Here is a 21,843-nt window from a genome sequence, read left to right on the forward strand (position 1 = left end):
TGTATACAGGTTAATAAAATACATGAATTAATGAACTAACAAAACAAAACAGAGAGAAGCAAAGCCAGAGGCAATCTGGCAGTCTGGCAGAATAGCACAGGCAGTTTTGGGAGACATGAGGGCAAAATCCAGAGCGCCGACAAAACAAGACCTTCCCAAGGAAGCCAAAGCTGCCAGCCCCACAGCCCGGAGTTCCTTCGTGGTCCAGTGGTTAAGAATTCACCTGCCAGTGCAGGGGACATGGGTTCCATCCCTGATCTGGGAAGATTCCATACGCAGTGAGGCAACAAAGCCTGGGTGCTGAAACTACTGAAGCCCACGTACCCCAAAGCCCATGCTCCACAATAAGAGAAGCCAAGGCAATGAGAAAGCCTCTCCTCAAAACTAGAGAGTATCCCCTGCTCTCCATAGCTAGAGAAAGCCTGCACACAGCAATGAAGACCCAGCACAGTCAAAAATAAATAAATAAAAAATAAGTTAATTTTTAAAAACCACTTAAAAAAAGTCGGTTGTTGAATACCAAACACCAGTGGAGGCTGTGTTAGATGTCATATGTGTACAATTAGGTAAAGTTACCTGTCATCCTTCATAAGGTTCATCATTTTTGAAAAACATATTATCACATGCTATTATCAATGGCACCTATGTAAATGCATCCAGTATTTTTTTAAATAGATATATTAGAGAAAAACAGAGAAGAGTCAGGGAACTGCTCTATTGACACAGTTATTAAGGGTCCAGTGATTTGAGCCATGGTGAGGCTAACTCTGCCAAGCAAAGAATAACTTGTTCCATCTCAAATTCCTACTACTGAGAAAGAAATGTAACGCTTGGCAGACTTTGGGTTTTAGAAGTTGCACTTGGCAGACTTCTTTGGGTTTTGGAGGCTACATATTCTATACTTGGGAATCCTGCTAAGATCCATTTATCAGGAGATACAGAAGGCTGATGGTTTTGAGAGGTGTGGTGCACTCATGCTAAGTCTGACTCTTTGCGACCCTAGGAAATGTAGCCCTCCAGTCTCCTCTGTGGGATTATCCAGGCAGGAATATTGGAATGGGTTGTCATGCCCTCCTCCAGGGGATCTTCCTGGCCCAGGGATGGAACCTGTGTCTCTTATGTCTCCTACATCGGCGGGCAAGTTCTTTACCAACAGCGCCATGTGGGAAGCCCTAGTTTTGAGTGAGGCCCAGAGCAAAAGCAGTTCTCCAGCAGCTCCAGACTATAGCACAGGCAGCCCTGCTCCCTGGTTTGTACAACCTTGGAGATCACACAGCATCAGACCATCTCTCTGTGGTAGAGATGCCAGGTCCATCTCCTGTACATCCCAGTAAGAGTGACAACACAACACGAGCCCTCAGGAAACAGGGAGAGGCATTTGCAGCAGAGAACTATGTCCCTTTATTGCAAAAACAACTCCTGACGTATCCCTGGGTTCTTGTAGAAATACAGCCTCTGACCGTGGGAAGTAAGTGGCCATGCGGTCAGGAGCTGGATACTGAGAGGGCCAACAAGTTATAGGCCTGGGAAGGAGGCAGCAGAAGTGTATCATATAATGAAAGTGCTGCTTTGGGGATTGGGCTTTAGTGGGCTGAGGAGACAAGTGGATGGCCTGGACATCCACGCCATTTCCCGCTACTACTCTAAAGCACCTCCTTAGTTTACTTCTGTGATCTTATGTAAGGAGGAAGTGCTCCTTATGACCAGCTGACTGACAAAGCAGAAAAAGAGCCCAGTGTGGATCACAGATGGGTCAACTGAGTGATACCCAAAGTGGACTGCAGGAACACTACGGCCTCTCTCAGGCGTGGCCTTGAATGGTAATGGTAAGAAGACCTACCAATGGACACTTGATCATCCTCTGTGAGACAGCGAAGTTGCCTAACTAAGGTGTCAACAGAGACTCCTGGTGTTTGTGCTGTTTCCTCAGTCGTGTCCGACTCTTTGTGGCCCCACAGACTGTATTCTGCCAAGCTCTTCTGCCCATGAAATTTTCTGGGCAAAAATCACTGAAGCCATTTCCTTTTTCAGGAGATCTTCTCGACCCAGGGATCAAACACACGCCTCTTGTGTCTCTTGCATTGGCAGGCGGATTCTTCACCACTAGCACCACCTGGGAAGCCACTGACCACCTGGGCTGTGGTCAATGGCTTAGATGGTTTGTCAAGGGCCTGGAAAAGCAAAATTAGAAGCTGAAGGAGAAGTAAGTTTGGAGAGGAGCCCTGTGGATAGACCTTTGGGGGTGGTCGCTAAGCGTGAGAATCTTTGTACTGACCCATTAATGCCCATCAGAGAACATGCTCTGCAGAAGAAGGAGATAAACAACTGAGTGATTAGGACCTCAGCCAATAGCCGTCAGCCCACTTCTGTTCTCATCCTCCCTGGTGTTTGCACACTGGCTCATGAGCAGACTGACCCTGGTGGCAGAGAGGAGATCATGCATGGACCCAGTAGCATGGACTTCAGCACACCAAGCAGTTCCCTACTCTCCGTAAATAGCTTTGTAATCTACATCCAATCCAGCCTCTGGATCCGAATACTAGTTTACAGGGAATACAGAAAAGGGAGGAGAGAAAAACACTTTAAATCACACCAGAAGGATGCAATCAACACAATCCAAACTGTGGGGAACACATAGAAAAATGTCTGAATTTCTTCAGCAAATAAACTGCAAGATTAGAAATAGCATGAGGGCTTCCTCGATGGCTCAGTGGTAAAGCATCCACCTGCCAATGCAGGAGACTCAGGTTTGATCCTTGGGTTGAGAAGATCACCTGGAGGAGGAAACAGCCACTCACTTCAGTGGAAATCCTATGGACAGAGGAGTATTTTTCCCTGGGAAATCCTATGGACAGAGGAGCCTTGTGGGCTACAGTCCAGAGTTGGACACGACTGAGGGACTAAGTGCCCGAGAGAGCATAGGTTAAAAGATTATTTAAAACCTTAACAAATTGTAAAGTCAAGTTGTTACTTGGATTATGATTTTTTAAATGGAAATAATCCTAACATTTATCAAATAATTGGAAATGTGAAAACATAATAGACATTTTTTGATGTCTAACTGAAGAATTATATTTAACATTTAAAATATGATAATGGTATGGTGGTTATGTTTTAAACAGTGAGAGAAGAATCCTAACCTTTTAATGAAATACACAGAAATATTTATGGATGAAATGTTATGATGACTGAAGTTTGTTTCAGATCAAACCGGAATGAGGACACGGATGAGGTTTAGATAAGGTTGAACTATGTGGCCTGATGTTTACTGGGGTTGAACAGTGGATACTTAGGGGTTCATTATACCTTTCTATTCACTTTTTAGGTTTTCCTTTTTTGTTTGTTGTCTTTGGTCATGCCTTGTGGCATGTGGCATCTTAGTTTTTGTACGTTAGAAATTCTCCACTTAAAAATTAGTTGTGTGATCAAGATGTGTTTCCTTACCTATAAAATAAAGATAAAAGAGACATCCTCCAGCCTTCATCAAGAAACACTGGGTGAGTAAACTAAGATAATAGATATGGGGCGGGGGAGGAATTTGAAAAGTGAAAATGACTAAGCAAATTAAAATGAAATAATATTGAAAAGGAGCAAGACCTTATCGTCCTTGCTCCCCCACTGTGACCTCTGCCTGCTTTTTGTCTGTGGAAAACTGTAGTCAAAGAATACGTTTAACAGAGAAGTGAGAAATGTGGAAACAAAGGAAAACCATCAAAGGAAACGAAATAATAATAATCTAGTCATTAAGCATAATCAAGGACCTTTAGCTCTTTCTGAGCCACATCCTGTGAGCTGTCTTATAGACACTAAAACACCAGGTGGAGAAATTAACTACACGATGACCAGACTGTACCCGGGACTTGAGCCGCCACAATTCCGAGAACTGACTGCAAAGAAATGGGAGCAAATGGACCCTGAAATTAAGATGAACTGTACCTAAAACAACCAAGATGATGCTAGTCAGGCCACTATGACCAATTTGAAGATGACTGTGCTGTTTCTCGGAGAAGGCAATGGCACCCCACTCCAGTACTCTTGCCTGAAAAATCCCATGGACGGAGGAGCCTGGTGGGCTGCAGTCCATGGGGTCACTGAGAGTCAGACACGACTGAACGACTTCACTTTCACTCTTCACTTTCATGCATTGGAGAAGGAAATGGCAATCCACTCAGTGTTCTTGTCTGGAGAATCCCAGGGACAGCGGAGCCTGGTGGGCTGCTGTCTATGGGGTGGCACAGAGTCGGCCACGACTGAAGCGACTTAGCAGTGCTGTTTCTACATGTAACTGCCCCCCCCAACACACACACACACACACACACACACACACACACACACTCTGTCTATAAAAAGCTCTCACTGCCTGCTTGTTGGGATGGGTGGGGGTGGGGGTTGGGGTTGGTCTTTGGACAGACATCCACCACCCCCAGCCCAGTTGCAGGCATTGGAAAGAAAGCAAACTTTCCTTTCTACCAACCTGGTCTGTTTATTGGCTTTTGCGTGATGAGCAGCCGGACCCCACCCCCACTGTCCTCCCCAACTCTTTTGGTAGAAATATGGTAGATGAAACTCTAAGAGGGGCTTGACTTGAGCCAGTGTGTGCAGATGGGAAGAACTGCCCCTAATCCCAGGATTAGAAGGATGCTCTGGGATTTTTCAGGCTGGGCTCCAGGACTCTCTAGGGGTCCTCAGAGTCCCTGTAGGGGCCTCAGTGGGAGGCCTGTTGGGAGGAGGCCCCTGGCTCTTACTCCTGCCGTCTTTAAAGCAGTTCAGCTTTGATCTGTTTGTTATAATCAGCTCAGGACCAGATTAAGACTTTAAAGGCCCCAAATACTGAGAAACTACTATGCCTCCATGCCTACATAGAACTTGTTTTTAGTCACTGACATTAAAGTAGCCCGTTTCTGGTTTTGCTGATGGAAACATTTTCACTGTGTTTATTTGAGTGGAACTGTTCTCTCTCCCTTTTGCTCCTTTACTGCTGCTCTGAGCCTATGCTTAGTATGCCTTTGGGGTAATTATAGCATTGACTGGGGTTTCACAGTACATTTCATTTAAAAGGGAAGTTTCACTGCTAAAACTTTTGATCAAATCTAATATCCATTTAAATCCTCTCTCCAACAGCTCACCAAGTATTCCTCCAACTTTGGCTTTAACGCCTCCCATCCTGAAGATTTACTATCCACTAAATGACCCTGGCATATCTTCAGATTATTATTAGAAAGGCTCATGTTGAGGCCAAACATGTCATCCTGAAGCCTCCACCATTGGTTGGTCCTCTGCCCCCAGGGCTACACTGAGCAAATGTAATCCTTTTTGCACCCATCTGCCTCTGCTTAGCCAGGTGCTCAGACGGAGTTCTTGGAGTCACCTTGTCTCCCTCTGTCACCCCAATCCTGACTCCTCAAATAGTGTCCTCAGACCGTAATAGCAATGATGATGACAGTAACAATAATAGCCACAATTAGCTGAACTCACCAAAGTCACACAGCTGGAGGATTTTATTTTATTTCTGTTTTATTTATTACTTTTATTTTTTTAGACTTTTTATTTTATGTTGAAATGCAGCCCACTAGGGGCTTCCCTGGTGGCTCAGATGGTAAAGAATCTGCTTGCAATTAGGGAGACCTGGGTTTGATCCCTGGGTCCGAGAAGATTATCTGGAGAAGGGAATGGCTACACACTCCAGGGTTCTTACCTGGAGAATTCCATGGACAGAAGAGCCTGGTGGGCTACAGTCCATGGAGTTGCAAAGAGTGGAACGTGACTGAGTGACCAACTCCTTCACCAAAGCCGATTAACAATGTTGTGATAGTTTCAGGTGAACAGCAAAGGGACTCAGCCACACACAGGCATGTATCCATTCTCCCCTAAGCCCCCTCCCATTCAAGCTGCCACATAACACTGAGCAGGGTTCCCTGTGCTATATAGTAGGTCCTTGTTGATTATCCATCTTAAATATAGCAGTGTGTATGTGTTGATCCTAAACTCCATAACTATCCCTTCCCCCCTGGTAACCATAAATTTGTTTTCTAAGTCTGTGAGTCTGTTTCTATTTTGCAAGTAAATTCATTTGTATAATTTCTTTCACTGCTGGACTGGAGGATTTTATTTTATTTTTTTTTCTTTTCTTTTTAAACATTTATTTGTTATTTATTGGACTGCAGGATTTTAGAACCAAATGCTAGTTTGTTTGATTCTGGGATCTATGTTTCTGGCCTCTATATTATGCTTTTAACCTCCCGTCTAGTATGAAATAAACTCAAAGTTTTATCTCTTCAGAACATTCAGAAACCATTGGTATAAGAAAAAACTTTCAAGTGTCCTTAAGCTTTTGACAGTGAGTCATTGTCTAGAGTCTGAAATATGGAATCAAGGAGTCTTTACTTGTCATTCGAAGGCCATGCTCCTGGGTTGAATGGCTGTGATGGGTCTTTTCCACTCCTCACTTATGTAGGCCTCTCTTAGGTGTGGAGGCAGGGCTGTCACTTATGATGGCCTTTTGGTGGCAGGATTGGATCTGTCGTCAGCCCTCTGGATCATCGCTGATATATTTGGTGATGTCCTGTCTGCCCGGGGGATATGTGCCCTGTAGGAAGTTCATCGCTGAGTATGAGATGGTGTCACTGGCACCTCATTAAAGCCAAGGAAGGAGGGGGCTTCTAGTTGGCTTGCTTGGGTCCCATGCCAGTGCTCTGGCTTATAAGGAAGCTGGACAAGCAATTTCATGAGTTTCTGCTTCCTTGTTGTGAGGTGGGCTTCTCTCATCAAAATTTATAAGGATGAGAACTCTTCCAACATAGAGAGAGAGAACAGATGCGATGAACTGAAAATGCCCATACCTCCATAGGTATGCTATTCCCCAGGTCTTTTTGTTTAATGAATCAACATATATTTATCAAGTCCAAGGTCCCTGTAAGGCACAGCGAATGGGAAGGTGACTGCCACGTTTAGTTGAAACCTCAGATCTCCAAAGAGCTCAAGACCTTTCATTTCTTCTATGTCTTAACTGGGTTCTTCATTTACATGATCAGACTGGGAGGTGAGGGGACTTCCCTGGCAGTCCAGTGGTTAAAGCTGTGCTGCCACTGTGGGAATGTGGGTTTAATCTCTGGTTGGGGAACCAGGATCCTTCCTGCATGACAAGGAGCATGGCCAACAGGGGATTAAAAAAAAATTGGGAGGGGGTGAAGAAAGATTGATGTGACTTGCCATATCTTCTCAGATTTAGAATGCCCATCTAAAATCCCCAAACTCTTACTCTATAGCCACGGCTTACACAGGGCTGTCAAGGTGATAGTCCTAAAACACAGGTAAAATTGTGTCACCTCCATAGCTTGGAAATCCTTGATTAATCTCCCTTACTCAGAGACTTCCATGGTGGTCCAGTGGTTAAGAATCTGCCTTCCAATGCAGGGAACATGGGTTTGATCCCTGGTCAGGGAACTAAAATCCCACATGCTATGAGGCAACTAAGCCTGCCCGATGCAACTGTTGAGCCTGCACACAACAATTAAGACCCTTCACAGCCAAAAATTAATTAATTAATTAATTAAAATTGTGCTTTCTTAAAATTAAAAAATTCCATTACTCAAATCCATTCATTCACTCAAAGCATATGGGTACTTATTATGTGCCAGGTACAGTGCTAGAAAAGTGAAAGTATTAGTCTGCTTAGTCATGTCCAACTCTTTGAGACCCCTGTAGCCTACCAGACTAGACACTTGGACTATAAAGATGAAAGCCATGGTCCAGCCACCAAGAATCTCAGGGTTTTTGAGATAGGAACACAATCACACTTGGAGAGATGGAGCACCCAGGGCTGAGTGTCCTTGATGCCCCTTGCTGAAACGCCCTCCTCAAGACTGCAGCCCCTGGCCCCCACCCACCCCCATACTTGTACCTTGTGAATCTCACACTTCCTTCAAATCAAATTTACTGAGAACCGACTGTATAGCCAGGGAACTCTGCTTAATGCTCTGTGGTGACCTAAATGGGAAGGAAATCCAAAAGGATGGGGATATATGTATATATACAGCTGATTCATTTTACTGCACGGGAGAAACTAACATAATATTATAAAGCAACTATATTCTAATAAAGATTAATTTTAAAAAGTGAACCCTAAAAAAAAAATCAAATCTAGGTTCCTCCTTGGGAGATCTTAGATGGTTCGATGTGTTCTGAATGCTGGGATCCCCCAGAGAGCTATATGGGGAGGGGGCATCTTTACTGTGAGTTTCCTGCAATGTCCTGCAGAACACGCCCTCGGTGGCTAACAGGATGACCCCTCTGATTTCTCTCTTCCTCCCCAAGTGAACACAGGTTTGGTAATGCCTCTCAGGAAGATGGAACACATTTTCATTTTTCAGCACTCAAAGTGTGATGGGCTGTTCCCAAGGTTACATTCACCATGTGCTCCACGTCCAGTAGGCACCCAGTGATACTCTGTGGGGTTTGTTTGCAGCCTCATCTTCCAACGCAATCAGGCCTGTGTGGGGCAAGCCTAAGTAGGGGGCTCCCTAAGCCAACTCGGGGCTTAGAGAGGGCTTTGCTGCTAGGGGGATGTTCCACCTCCATCAGTTTTCAGCGAGGAATCTGGGCCCAGAAGATAAAATGGTTTTCTGCCTGACTGAACTTGCCGTTTCTCAGATTGGCCAGCGAGCTTTGGTTTCTGGCCAAGTCCACGGTGGGCTTCGCTGCTTTGATGTGGTTTTGCAAGGGAAACATCCGCAGATGAGCAACAACCAACACAATTTTTCTTTTCTCTCTTAGTCCACGTTGAGTTTTTCAAAAGCAGTACTAATTAGCTTCTTGGGGCTGGTGGAAGCTGGGAGGCCACAGCCCTGTATAGGAGAGAGAGAATGGGTACAGGTCACAGAGTCTGAATATCAGCAGAAATGTAGATTAATTTAGGATATCATGTACAGATATGAGAGCTGGATCATAAAGAAGGCTGAGAAATGAAGAACTGAAGCCTTTGAACTGTGGTGCTGGAGAAGACTTTTGAGAGTTCCTTGGACTGCAAGGAGATCAAATCAGTCAATCCTAAAGGAAATCAACCCTGAATATTCATTGGAAGGACTGATGCTGAAGCTGAAGCACCAATACTTTGGCCACCTGATGTGAAGAACTGACTCACTGGAAAAGACCCTGAGGCTGGTAAAGATTGAGGGCAGGAGGAGAAGGGAGTGGCAGAGGATGAGATGGTTAGATAGTATCACTGACTCAATGGACATGAATTTGAGCAAACTCTGGGAGATAGTGAAGGACAAGGAAGCCTGGCGTGCTTCAGTCCATGCGGTTGCAAAGAGTCAAACACAACTTAGCAACTGAACAACAAAGGATTTCCAAACAGGTATTCAAATGTATGTCATTGGTGGAAAGGGGGAAGAGGGGAAATTTGGAATCAGGAGAACTGGGTCCCGAATCACTCATGCTCCACTTCTCAGTGAAGGTGCATGACTTTAAGGTCTGAGCCTTGGTTTTCTCATCCATAAAACAGAGATTCCGATCAGAGGACTGATAGTCTCCAGGGAAATGATGCCTGTGGAAGTCTGTATGATCTGTAAAGCACCATCCATGTCAAGTATTAACCAGGGAGAAATACCAGTCCCCAAAGAAAAGAATTGTTCATTGATATTAAAGGCAAAATACATTGATTAATTATTTTTTAAAAAAGCTTATAGTTGAATGCTGCTGCTAAGTCACCTCAGTCGTGTCCAGCTCTGTGTGACCCCATAGACGGCAGCCACCAGGCTCCCCCATCCCTGGAATTCTCTAGGCAAGAACACTGGAATGGGTTGCCATTTCCTTCTCCAATGTATGAAATCGAAAAGTGAAAGTGAAGTCGCTCTGACCTGTCGGACTCTTTGATACCCCATGAACTGTAGCCTACCAGGCTCTTCCATCCATGGGATTTTCCAGGCACGAGTACTGGAGTGGGGTGCCAATGCCTTCTCCATACCACATATTTTATACTTCAATGGCAACGCTGCCTATAAAAATAGGTTTAAAAGCATATTCATAGTGCACACACACGTACCACACTATGCTTCGTCACTCAGTTGTGTCCGACTCTTTGTGATCCCATGGCCAGTAGCCCACCAGGCTCCTTTGTCCATGGGGATTCTCCAGGCAAGAATACTGGAATGGGTCTCCATGACCTCATCCAGGGAATCTTCCCCAACCCAGAGATTGAATCCAGGTCTCCCTCATTGTAGGCAAATTCTTTACCATCTGAGCCACCAGGGAAGTCCATGAATACTTGAGTGAAGAGCCTATCCCTTTTCCAGAGGATCTTTAACCAGGTTCTTCTGCATTGCAGGCAGATTTTTTACCAGTTGAGCTACCAGGGAAACCCTAAAAGCATATTAGCTTGTCTTTTTATTTATTTTTGGCTGTTCTGGGTCTTTGCTATTGCACTCAGGCTTTCTCTAGTTGCGGTAAGAGGGAACTACTCTCTATTTACAGTGCTTGGGCTTCTCATAGTGGTGGCTTGTCTTGTGGTGTAGCATGGGCTCAGGAGTTGTGGCTCAGGGGCTTAGTTGATCCATGGCATGTGGGATCTTCCTGGAACAGGGATAGACCCATGTCGACTGCATTGGCAGGTGGATTCTTAACCATTGGACCACCAGGGAACTCTGTGTCTTTTTTTTTTTTAATTGTAGGGAACATATCTTATTTTGAAACAATTGTGGATTCATAAAATGTTGGGGAAAAAATGAATAGGCATGTCTAGGCACCCTTCCCCCAGCTTCCCCCAGGGTGAACATCTTGCTTGCCTATAGTACCGTATCAAAACCAGTAAATTGACATTGTTATAATGCACGGAACTTATTTCACCAGCTTTACAAATACTTTTCTGTGTATATGTGTAATAGCTCTGCACAACTGTATCCCACATGTAACTTTGTGTAACCACCTCCACAATCAAGATCCAGACTGTGGGACTTCCCTGGTGGTCCAGTGGCTACGACTCCGAGCCCCCAGTGCAGGGGCCCAGGGTTCGATCCCTGGTCAGGGAGCTAGAGCCCTCATACCACAACTAAGACACAGTACAGCCAAATAAATAAATGTTAAAAAAAAAAAAAAAAAAGATCCAGAACTGTTTTAACACACCAGGGCTCCTTCATGCTGCCCCTTAACAGATTCACTCTCCTCCACCCAATTCTCATCTCCAGGCAACCGCTCATCTGTTCTTCATCACTATAATTTTGATATTTCAAGTGTTATATAACTGGAATCATACGGTATGTCAGTCAGTCAGTCAGTCAGTTCAGTCGCTCAGTCATGTCTGATTCTTTGCGACCCCATGAATTGTAGCACGCCAGGCCTCCCTGTCCATCACCAACTCCCAGAGTTCACCCAAACTCATGTGCGGGAGTCGGTGATGTCATCCAGCCATCTCATCCTCTGCTGTCCCCTTCTCTTCCAGCCCCGAATCCCTCCCAGTATCAGGGTCTTTTCCAATGAGTCAACTCTTCGCACGAGGTGGCCAAAGTATTGGAGTTTCAGCTTCAGCATCAGTCCTTCCAATGAACATCCTTTAGGATGGACTGGTTGGATCTCCTTGCAGTCCAAGGGACTCTCAAGAGTCTTCTGTGACACCACAGTTCAAAAGCATCAATTCTTCAGCACTCAGCTTTCTTCACAGTCCAACTCTCACATCCATATATGAGCACTGGAAAAACCATAGCCTTGACTAGACGGACCTTTGTTGGCAAAGTAATATCTGTGCTTTTTAATATGCTAACTAGGTTGGTATGTAACCTTTTGAAATTGCCTTTGTTCACTTTATTCACCCAATTTAGTTCCCCTAAGCTCCCACACAAGTTGTTACATATATCAACAGTGTGTACCTTTTCTTTGCTGAGTAGTATCGATGATGTGGGTATACCACTGTTTGTTCAAGCATTCACTCTCTGAAGGACTTTTGAGTTGTGGTTATTCCTGATAAGAGAAGAGAAGCATTTATTGGTTCCTGTGGGTGTGCTTAGTCACTAAGTCATGTCTGACTGTTTGAGACCCCATGGGCTGTAGCCCACCAGGCTCCTCTGTCCGTGGGATTTTCCAGGCAAGAATACTGGAGTGAATTGCCATTTCCTTCTCCAGGGGATCTTCCCAACCCAGTGATCGAACCCACGTCTCCTGCATTGACAGGTGGATTCTTTACCACTGAGCCACCTGGGAAGCCCATTTATTGGTTCGTTCAATAAATGTTAGAGGAGTTGCCCCATGTACCAGCTTCTACAGTAAGTATTGGTGATGCAGCAGTAAATTAGAGAAAGACGATCAACCTGTAAATATAGAGGATGATTGCAGGGTCATAAAGGATGCAGAAGGAATAAACAGACTGGCAGCCAGAGTGCGTGTGACTCCTTTAGAAAGGAGGCTGGCAGAGGCCCCTTGGAGGAGGCAACATTTAAGTCAAGACCTGAATGGGAGGAACCAATAATTCAAAAGCCCCAGTAAAGAGCCTGTAAGACAGCAGGCAGCAGGAACAGCAGGCACACCCTGAGGTGGGCAGGGGCCTGGTTGCTAGAGGAACAAAGAGGAAGCCCAGAGAGGCTGCAGCAAACGTGGAGGTTGGGGGAGGAATGGTGGGAGAAGCAGGCAGGGCCTGTGGGCTGCAGGGAAGAATTGGGGTTTTAATCTAAGGCTTTCAAGCAAGGGGAGGCATGATCCCATTAACATTTTAAAAGAGCACTCGAGTTTAGACAGCAGAGATATCACTTGCTGACAAAGGTCTGTATAGTCAAAGCTACGGTGTTTCCAGTAGTCATGTACAGATGTGAGAGTTGGACCTAAAGAAGGCTGAGCACCAAAGAATCAATGCTTTCCAATTGTGGTGCTGTAGAAGACTCTTGAGAGTGCCTTGGACTGGGAGGTAGGACATGTAGTGCCCAATTGCAGCCTCAAAGTGGGGAGCAATCACTTTGCTCCTCTGAACCGAGGGTCCTCATCAGCGGCCTGTATATTCTGGTCAAAGGATGCTTTCCAGCCCCAGGACAAGTCAGTTCAGGACAAAGAAGCATTTCTCTAAGCCTGACTTCCCAGAGTAAAATTGAGGAGGGAATTTGAGGTTCAACAAATTCAGGGACTATTTACCTCCCTTAAAATAGTCTGGGGAAAGGACTTCCCTGGTGGTCCAGTGGCTAAGACTCTGCACTTCCATTTCTAGAATCCTGGTTCCATTCCTGGTCAGTGAACTAAGATCCCACAAGCTGTGAGGTGGCCCAAAAAAAGAAAGAAAGAAAAAAGAAGTGGAGGGGAAAGACTTAAACCAAACAATCTCTAAAATCCAACAATAGAAACTGACTGCATGCAGAGAGGTTATCCAAAAGCATCTGATGCTGGAGCAACGCAGATTAATAAAACTTGATTTGCTCATTTTTAAATAATTCGGGAGTGGGGAGGTAGGGAATCAAAAGATGACTAGTATTTTGTGACATGTAAAAGTTACCAGAAGCTCAAATTTCAGTGTTCATAAAGTTCTATTCGAACGTGTTCATTTGTTGACATCCTGTCTATGGCTGGGTTGGGAAGATCTCCTGGAGGAAGGCATGGCAACCCACTCCAGTATTCTTGCCTGGAGAATCTCCATGGACAGAGGAGCCTGGCAGGTTGCAATCCATGGGGTCTTAAAGAGTTGGACACGACTAAGGGACTAAGCATGCTTGCATGCATGGCTGATTTTGCATTATGATGGCAGAGATAAGCGGTTGTGATAGAAATGTGTACTCTCTAGGGTTTATACAGTTTTGGTCACCCCTGTGGTGAAATTGAAAGACACTTACTCCTTGGAAGAAAAGTTATGACCAACCTAGATAGCATATTGAAAAGCAGAGACATTACTTTGCCAACAAAGGTCTGTCTAGTCAAGGCTATGGTTTTTCCAGTAGTCATGTATGGATGTGAGAATTGGACTGTGAAGAAAGCTGAGCACCCAAGAATTGATGTCTTTGAACTGTGGTGTTGAAGAACACTCTTGAGAGTCCCTTGGACTGCAAGGAGATCCAACCAGTCCATTCTGAAGGAGATCAGCCCTGGGATTTCTTTGGAAGGAATGATGCTAAAGCTGAAACTCCAGTACTTTGGCCACCTCATGCGAAGAGTTGACTCATTGGAAAAGACTCTGATGCTGGGAGGGATTGGGGGCAGGAGGAGAAGGGGACGACAGAGGATGAGATGGCTGGATGCCATCACTGACTCGATGGATGTGAGTCTGAGTGAACTCCGGGAGTTGGTGATGGACAGGGAGGCCTGGCATGCTGTGATTCATGGGGTCGCAAAGAGTCAGACACGACTGAGCGACTGAACTGAACTGAACTGAACTGTGGTGAACAGACTCCCTCCCCTAGCCACCCCCCACCTTGTTGGCTATTACCTGGTATTCATGCTTCTGTCAATTCCTCCCTTTGAGGGAGAGTGAACCTTACTTCTAACCAACAAATACATTGAAGGCTGTCACTCCCATGAGTGATACGGCTCTATGACTTCCATCTTCTTGCAGACTCTCTCCCTTTTGTCCTTTGGCAAAGCCAGCTGCTGTGTTATAAGCTGTGCTATGAAGAGACCCATGAGACAAGAAACTGGGGCTATCTGGATCACTGCCAAGAGGAAACCGAAGCTCTCAGTCTGGCAACCTGTGAGGAACTAAATCCTGCCAACAACCACATGAACTTGGAAGAGGATCTTTTCCACCTGGAGCCTCAGAGACCCGGCCCTGGCAGATGCTTACTTCATTTGCAGTCTCATGAGAGACCCCACAGTAGAGAGCCCAGGTAAGCCACGTCCCATCTCCTGACCCACAGAAATTGTGAGGTAAGAAATGTGTGAGTTTTTTTCTTTTTTTAATTTGGCTGCACCAGTTCTTAGTTGAGGCATGTGGGGTCTTTGTTATGGTGTGCGAGTTTTTGTTTGTTTGTTTGTTTGTTTTGTTTTGTTTTTCAGTTGTAGTATGTGAGCATGTGAGATCTTTTTGGTTGTGGCAAGTGGGATCTTTAGCTGCAGCATGAGAACTCTTAGTTGAAGCATGTGGGATCTAGTTCCTCGACCAGTGATTGAACCAAGCCCCCGTGCATTGGGAGCTCAGAGTCTTAGCCAATGAACCACCAGGGGTGTCCCTCAAACGTGTGTTCTTTTAATCGCTAAGTCTGTGGTACTCTCATTTTATAACCAGCAATGATTACAAAACTGGGGTTCAGACTTCCTCAAATATGGGTGGTCCTGTGGGGTTCCCTCCACACAGACAAGATTTCTACAAAGCTCCTCAGGAGCAAAGCAGAGGAGTGAAGCCAGGCTATGGCAGCCTTGGAGTTGTTGGAGGACCAGGTGGATGAAGATGCTTCACCAAAGACCCTAGGACAGCCAGAGATCCCAAAGATGCCCCCATTTAAATGAATCACCAACAAGCCTGTTACTAAATGGAACAATGTGAAACCCTTAGGTGTGTTTAGGATCTTGGGGTTCTGTGGCCCAGAGGCACACTGGCCACTTGGCTTGGAATGGTGAGCTGGGCTGAGACTTGAGGACCCCATGTGGCCTGTTACTTTAGGTCTTAGGCTGGAGTAGGAATCATGCTGTCTACACCATGGCTGCTCACATCTGTTCCTAGTGGTCATCCCTTAATCAGGAGGAAACCCCTCCCCACCCCACCCTCAACCAGACAGTCAATACCTCAGAATCATCTAAGGCAAGAGAGGAGAGACCATGATGACCTAAATGGGAAGACAATCCATGAAAGAGGGGATATATGTATATGTTTAGCTGATTCACTTTGCTGTACAGTAGAAACTAACACAACACTGTAAAGCAACTCTACTCCAGTAAAAATTTTTTAAAAAGAAAGGAAAGCAGAGCCCAGAGAAATTGAGAGCAAGACATAGGAAGCTCTGGCCTCTATTTAGAAGTTTAAAGGACATCATCCAAATATCAGGATGCAGAAAATGATTTGATTATGAAATTCAGGACAATAAAATGAAAGATGAAGTAGACATTTTTTAAAGGGAAAGTTCTAAGCCTTCCTTAACCCTTGGGTTATTAAACATCACCCCAGGGATGGGGGAGCCTGGTGGGCTGCCATTTATGGGGTCGCACAGAGTCACACACGACTGATGCGACTTAGCAGCAGCAGCAGCAGCAGCATGGATGTGGAATCAGGACCAATTGCCAGGACATCCAGAGGAAGTCATAAATGGTCATTTTTGGCATGCTGTGTCCCTTTGCTTTAAAACTCCTGAGCCAGCGTCACCAGGGCAAACTGTGTTTATGGTGAGTGTGACTTGGAATCTAAACAGAATTTTCATTCATTTCTTCAACTTATATTTCCAAAAAAGCTCACTGAGCCTCTTCTGAGCTCCAGATACCTTTAAGTGCTGGAAGGACAGAAGCAGACAGAATGGACTTGCTTCCTCACCAGCCAAGGCAGCCTCAGGGAGTTTCAAATCACACAACAGCAGGAATAATAGCTTTTGTTATTAGGAGTGTTACCCTCATTATAACTAGTAGTGTAGGTCTTCAATAACTGTCTTTTCTGTTCTCTTCTTAAAATTCAAACACCTGTTAGAGTTCCCCCTTAACACAATTAATCATCAGGCCTCATGAGCCCCCACCTGCCACGGAGTGAGACTGCTTGTGGATCGAAGAGAGGCATCTCTGTAAACTGTAATGTACAGTCTCTGAGGATGAGATAGATACTTCAGTGAAGACCAAGTTAGCATACACTTAACTGGAACTCTGAAATGTTTGGGCTTTGAAATCAATACCATTTTCTGGTAATGCTTTGGTGTATATGTATTTTTTCAAACAACATATTTCTTTATCACAAAATAAAAATCTGTCATGTAAAAGTGAAAGGCTCCTACAATCTTTCTAACTTTCTGCACTGTGAAAAAAAAAAAAAACCAGGGAAGTGTAGAGAGTAAACCTTCCTTTTACTCGTAACCCTTGACCTTCCCTACCTCCCACATACAAATAAAAGATCACTTCTGTTGATAACTGTTTTGCACATCTAAAATACACACACACATATATATTTCTGAAATTAAAATAGAAAATTATATCTGCCTTTAACATGTATTTCACTCCAACTCAACACTACATGACTCAGCCAAACAGGATACACATGACTCCTATGAATATACATGAATCACCTACTCTGTTTCAGAAGCTGTGTAGACAGACACAGAAAACAGACTTGTGGTTGCCAAAGGGGAGGAGGGGTGGGGAGTGATGGATTGGGAGTTTGGGATTAGCAGATGCAAACTAGTATTTATAGAATGGATAAACAAGGTCCTACTGCATAGCACAGGGAACTAACTATATCCAATATCCTGTGATAAACCATAATGGAAAAGGAATTTTTAAAGAATGTGTATATATGTATGGGCTTCCCAGGTGCTCAGTGATAAAGAATCCACCTGCCAATGCAGGAGCAGCAGGAGATTTGGGTTCGATTCTTGAGTCGGGAAGATCCCCTGGAAGAGGAAGATCCCCTGGAGCAACCCACTCCAGTATTCTTGCCTAGAAAATCCCATGGACAGCAGAGCCTGGCGGGCTATAGTCCACGGTGTTGCAAAGAATTGGACAAGCATGAATATGCACACATGTTATTATTCATATTTTTCCCCTCCACAAACCGTCAGCTTCTTGACAGTATAGACCCTGTTCATCTTCATATTCTCAGATATTGAGTGAATGAATCAAAGAATCCATCCATCCATTATCACTGTAAGATCCGCCTGTTAGAGTTTAGGGACAAAGTTGTCTGGGACAGACTCTTGGGAGTCCTTGATGAACCAAAATAGACTTGCTAAGCACATAACTTCCAAAGCAACCCCCAAATCAGGGGCACCCCAAAATCCAGGGAATCATGCTTCAGTGTGCAAGTGAAATCCATTTGCCACCTTTACTGTCACTTCTTGACTCCTGTAAGTTTGTAAATAGTGAGGAGTTGCTTTGAAGGAAAAGCTCTAAACACGTAGGAATGGGTGGGGATGTTATTACTGTTGCCCCTTAGGTGTGTAAGCCTGGGAAGGGTTATGAAATTCCCTATGTGATTTTAATTAACTTTATTTTTTAGACTATGCCAGAATATTCTGGGAACAAGATGGTTATAGGTGCTAGGGCTGAGGACTCAAGACAAACACGAGACTTTGCTGGTGGAGACTCTGGGACTTGTCTGCAAATACCCAGAGGGCTCTTGGCCTAGACTTATCCCGGGGCCTTGGAGGCCATGAGAGACCAAAGACAAGAGTTTATCCTAAGAGAGGAGCTCCCATCACTGGAAGTACAATAAATCCCCTACATATGAATGTGTTCTGTTTGAGGGCACATTCTTAAGTCCAGCAAAGTCAGCCTAATGACCAACACAATCAACTATATAGTACTGTACTGTAATAGGTTTATAATACTTCTTTCACAAACAATACAAACACAAGAAAACGTTTTTAGTCTTATAGTACCTTGAAAAGTACAGTAGTCTAGTACAACAGCTGGCACACAGGGGCTGGCATGGAGTGAAGAGGCAAGAAGAGTTACTGACTGGAGGAGGGAGAGGAGGTGGGAGATGGTAGAGCTGAAGGGTCATCAGCAACAAGAGATGGAGGGCAAGCTGCAATTTCACTTATGCCTGATGCTGATGGAACGCATGTTTGTATCTTTGAAAGTTCACAACTTAAAGTTTGTATATAGGGGAGTTACTATATTCAAAGAGAGGCAAACGAACCCCTGTAGGGCTCACAGGAGAGGTTTCCAGTGGGAAAATTGCCACCAGGAGTCTGTGATGGAACTTCTCTGAGAAGCTATCAGTCTTACTCAGAAGGTGGCCAAGGGCTCTGCCAACAACCTGCTCAGCACTGCTGTACTGCCTCACTTTGGAAATTCACGCTTAATGTTTCTGAAATGTTGCAATCTATGAGGGCATTTGGTGTGGTCTGTCTTTTATATTGTACTTTCTGTGGAATGATTGATCAGTCTCCATCAGTGCTCAGATGGCCCTGGCAGCCTCTCTCCAGGAATCCTGAAACCAACTGGATAAACTCTGAGCACAGTATTTAAAATGGGTGACCAACAAGGACCGCCTGTACAGCACAGGGGACTCTGCTCAATGTTATGTGGCAGCCTGGATGGGAGGGGAGCTTGGGAGGAGAATGGATACATGTCTATGTGTGGCTGAGTCCCTTTGCTGTTCACCTCAAACTATTATAATGTTGTTAATCAGCGATAACCAAATACAAAATAAAAAGTTAAAAAAACACAAAACTCTGAGCATATCTTCTCTTTATGGGAAACTGAGGCCCAAAGCAGGTGAGTAATGAATCCAGCATCATGCCGCCGGAGCAGGCATGAGCAGGGCCTCCCCAGACCCAAGTCATCTCCAGGATTCCTGAGGGAGTAACGCTCTCATTGCCGGGAGCAGAGGCAGGGCTGCGGGACTCTACTCCTTTCGGCCTCCTTAGGGGGTCAGACCTCAAGCAGTTGGAGAGGAGACCTGGGCTAGTCATCAGAACCCTGAGCAGCCACAGCAGTAACATCTGCCAACAACATGCCAGGCATGGCGCTGAGCTCCTGGCACTCAACTCTCAAAGGTAGAGACACAACCATCTCATTTTACAGAGAAGGAGTGTAAGGCTCAGATCAGGAATGTGGCTTGGCCAAGGTCACACAGCCAGGAAGTGGTGGAGCTGGGATTTGCAGCCAGTGCTTATCCCAAAATGTCATCAAAAACAAGAGGGCAGTTGGGGGGGAGGATAGGGAGAAGGGATAATTAGGGAGTTTGGGATGGACGTGTACAACTCTTATATTTAAAAGTGGATAGCCAACGAGGTCCTACTCTATAGCACGTGAAACTCAGCTCAATGTTATGTGGCAGCCTGGATGGGAGGGGAGTTTGGGGGAGAATGGATACATGTATATGTATGGCTGAGTCCCTTCACTGGTCCCCTGAAACTATCACAACGTTGTTAACTGGCTATACTCCAATACAAAATAAAAAGTTCAAAAGAAAAAAAGGCAAGAGGGAGATGATATGCATCCTTGTGTTTGGTTGAGGCTAAAATAGCTGAGGTCAGGAGAGGTGGTTTGTGAATGGACCACCGTGAGGTGGTTTGGACCACTCCTCCTGGTTAGTGTCCTGCCACCGGGCCTACGCTCAGCCCTCCCCACCTGGGAGCCCCACGCAGCCAGGGCACCGCAGCCCAGGCCTAAAGGGCCGCAGCCTTAGACCCTCGTTCTCCACCTCCAGCACACATCAGGACCACCTGCAGGACTCATTAACACAGCGATGCCTGGGCCCCACCTAAGGTTTCTTTTTTTTTTTTCTTTCTTTTTTATTTTTTAAGTTATGAAAGTATGAAAACATGTTTACAGGAGACTTGGAAAATACAGAAGAAAGTTACATATAGTTCCAGTATAGATTACAATTATTTTTTAAGTAGATAAATTAAGCTTTTTTAGTTGGAGTTTCAGTGTCAAGCTCTCAAGAATTACTAGAAGGAGTAGACAAGTAGGATATAGTAGACCTGAACCAATTAGTAGACCTACCAATATAGTAGACCTATGAACCAATTCATCTTAATTAAGATTTATACAATTTTCACACAACAGCAGGATACACAGTCTACTCAAGTTCCCATAGACTATAAACCAGGAGACACTGGAACATATCCAGGGATGCAAAACAAGGTACAAAAATTTCATGGTCTAAAGATGTTGAAATCATACAGCGTTTGTTGTCCTATCACTGCGGAATTATGTTAGAAATCAATATCAAGAGATATTTGAAAAATAACCCACATATTTTCAAGTGCAGTGTGACATTCACCAAGAGAGATCTTTGACAAAGCCATTGAAAGCCTCTATAAAGTTAAAAAGACTGAAAAAACATAGAAGGTAATTGCAGAGAAAAAAGCATTTAAATGAGAAATTAATATCAGAATGAGAAATTAATATCAAAGGTACTTTAAAAACCCCATTTATTTGGAAATTAAATGTCCACTTTTAAGTCCCATCCCAGGGGTCTGATTCAGGAGGTCGGTGGTGGGGGGTGCCTGGGACTCTGCATTTCTAGCCAGGTCCCAGGTGATGCCGAGGCCGCCAATTTCGGACCATACTTTGAGAACGACTGTGATACATCATGCTTCTCCCCCTCTGCCCCCCACCCCAGCCCCATCTGGGCTAAAAGAGGGAGATCTAACGAACAGCAACCTCTGGGATTGAGATGAGAAAAGACTTTCAAGTCACACTAACTGGGTTTTGATTTTCCTGTTGGCTTTTTATTCCCTGTGTGAAGTTTGTTAAGTTACCTAATTCCTCTGAGCCTCTGAGAAATCCCTAGAAAATGCGGATGCTAAGACCAGCTTCACAGAGTTGCTGAGACTGTAACTATCAACCCACTCGGCACATAGCAGGAGCGCAGCTAATAACAGTTATACTGAGTCTGCCACGCAGGAGTTTCTTTTTGTTTCTACTTCATCAGGCCTCTGGGCTCCTGGGTCAGGATGCTCAAAACCCTGGAGGCTGACTGTGTTCATTAGAAATGAATCCTAAAGGTATCACCGGGCTGATGAAGAGGCTGTGGCAATCCTAGAGCCTCCAATGGAGCAGCAGGAAGGCAGCAGACAAAAAGGCAGAGGAGACAGCTGGGTGCAGAAGGACTGCCTGGAGTTTAACCCCTTAGTGCCCCACGGCAGTGCACCCTAATCCCTGACAGCTGTAGGCTCTGGGCTCTGTCACGTGGGAGGAAGCACCTGGCTCCTGGGTCCCTACCTGTCGCAGCAGGGCCAGCTGCCCGGAGCACAGGTGCTGGGGCTGGGGTTTGATCTTACATGGAGCCTGGCAGCT

At 45.0% G+C, this 21,843-nt stretch overlaps 1 long non-coding RNA gene across 2 annotated transcripts in view; it reads left to right on the top strand.

The window, feature by feature from the left end:
• Positions 1-14,190: 14,190 nt before the first annotated feature.
• LOC147363168 (uncharacterized) overlaps positions 14,191-21,843 on the top strand; it is a 99,784-nt gene continuing 92,131 nt past the window's right edge. Inside the window, exon 1 of one of the 2 annotated variants that reach the window (XR_015136812.1) lies at positions 14,191-14,783. This is a non-coding gene — a long non-coding RNA (uncharacterized LOC147363168). The remainder of the gene's footprint in view (positions 14,784-21,843) is intronic. The other variant, XR_015136811.1, reaches the window with a different exon arrangement.

Source organism: Bos grunniens, chromosome 11 (genome assembly GCF_055505025.1).
Source record: "Bos grunniens cultivar Pamir isolate PY7600 chromosome 11, Bosgru_T2T1.0, whole genome shotgun sequence".
Lineage (NCBI taxonomy): Eukaryota > Metazoa > Chordata > Mammalia > Artiodactyla > Bovidae > Bos > Bos grunniens.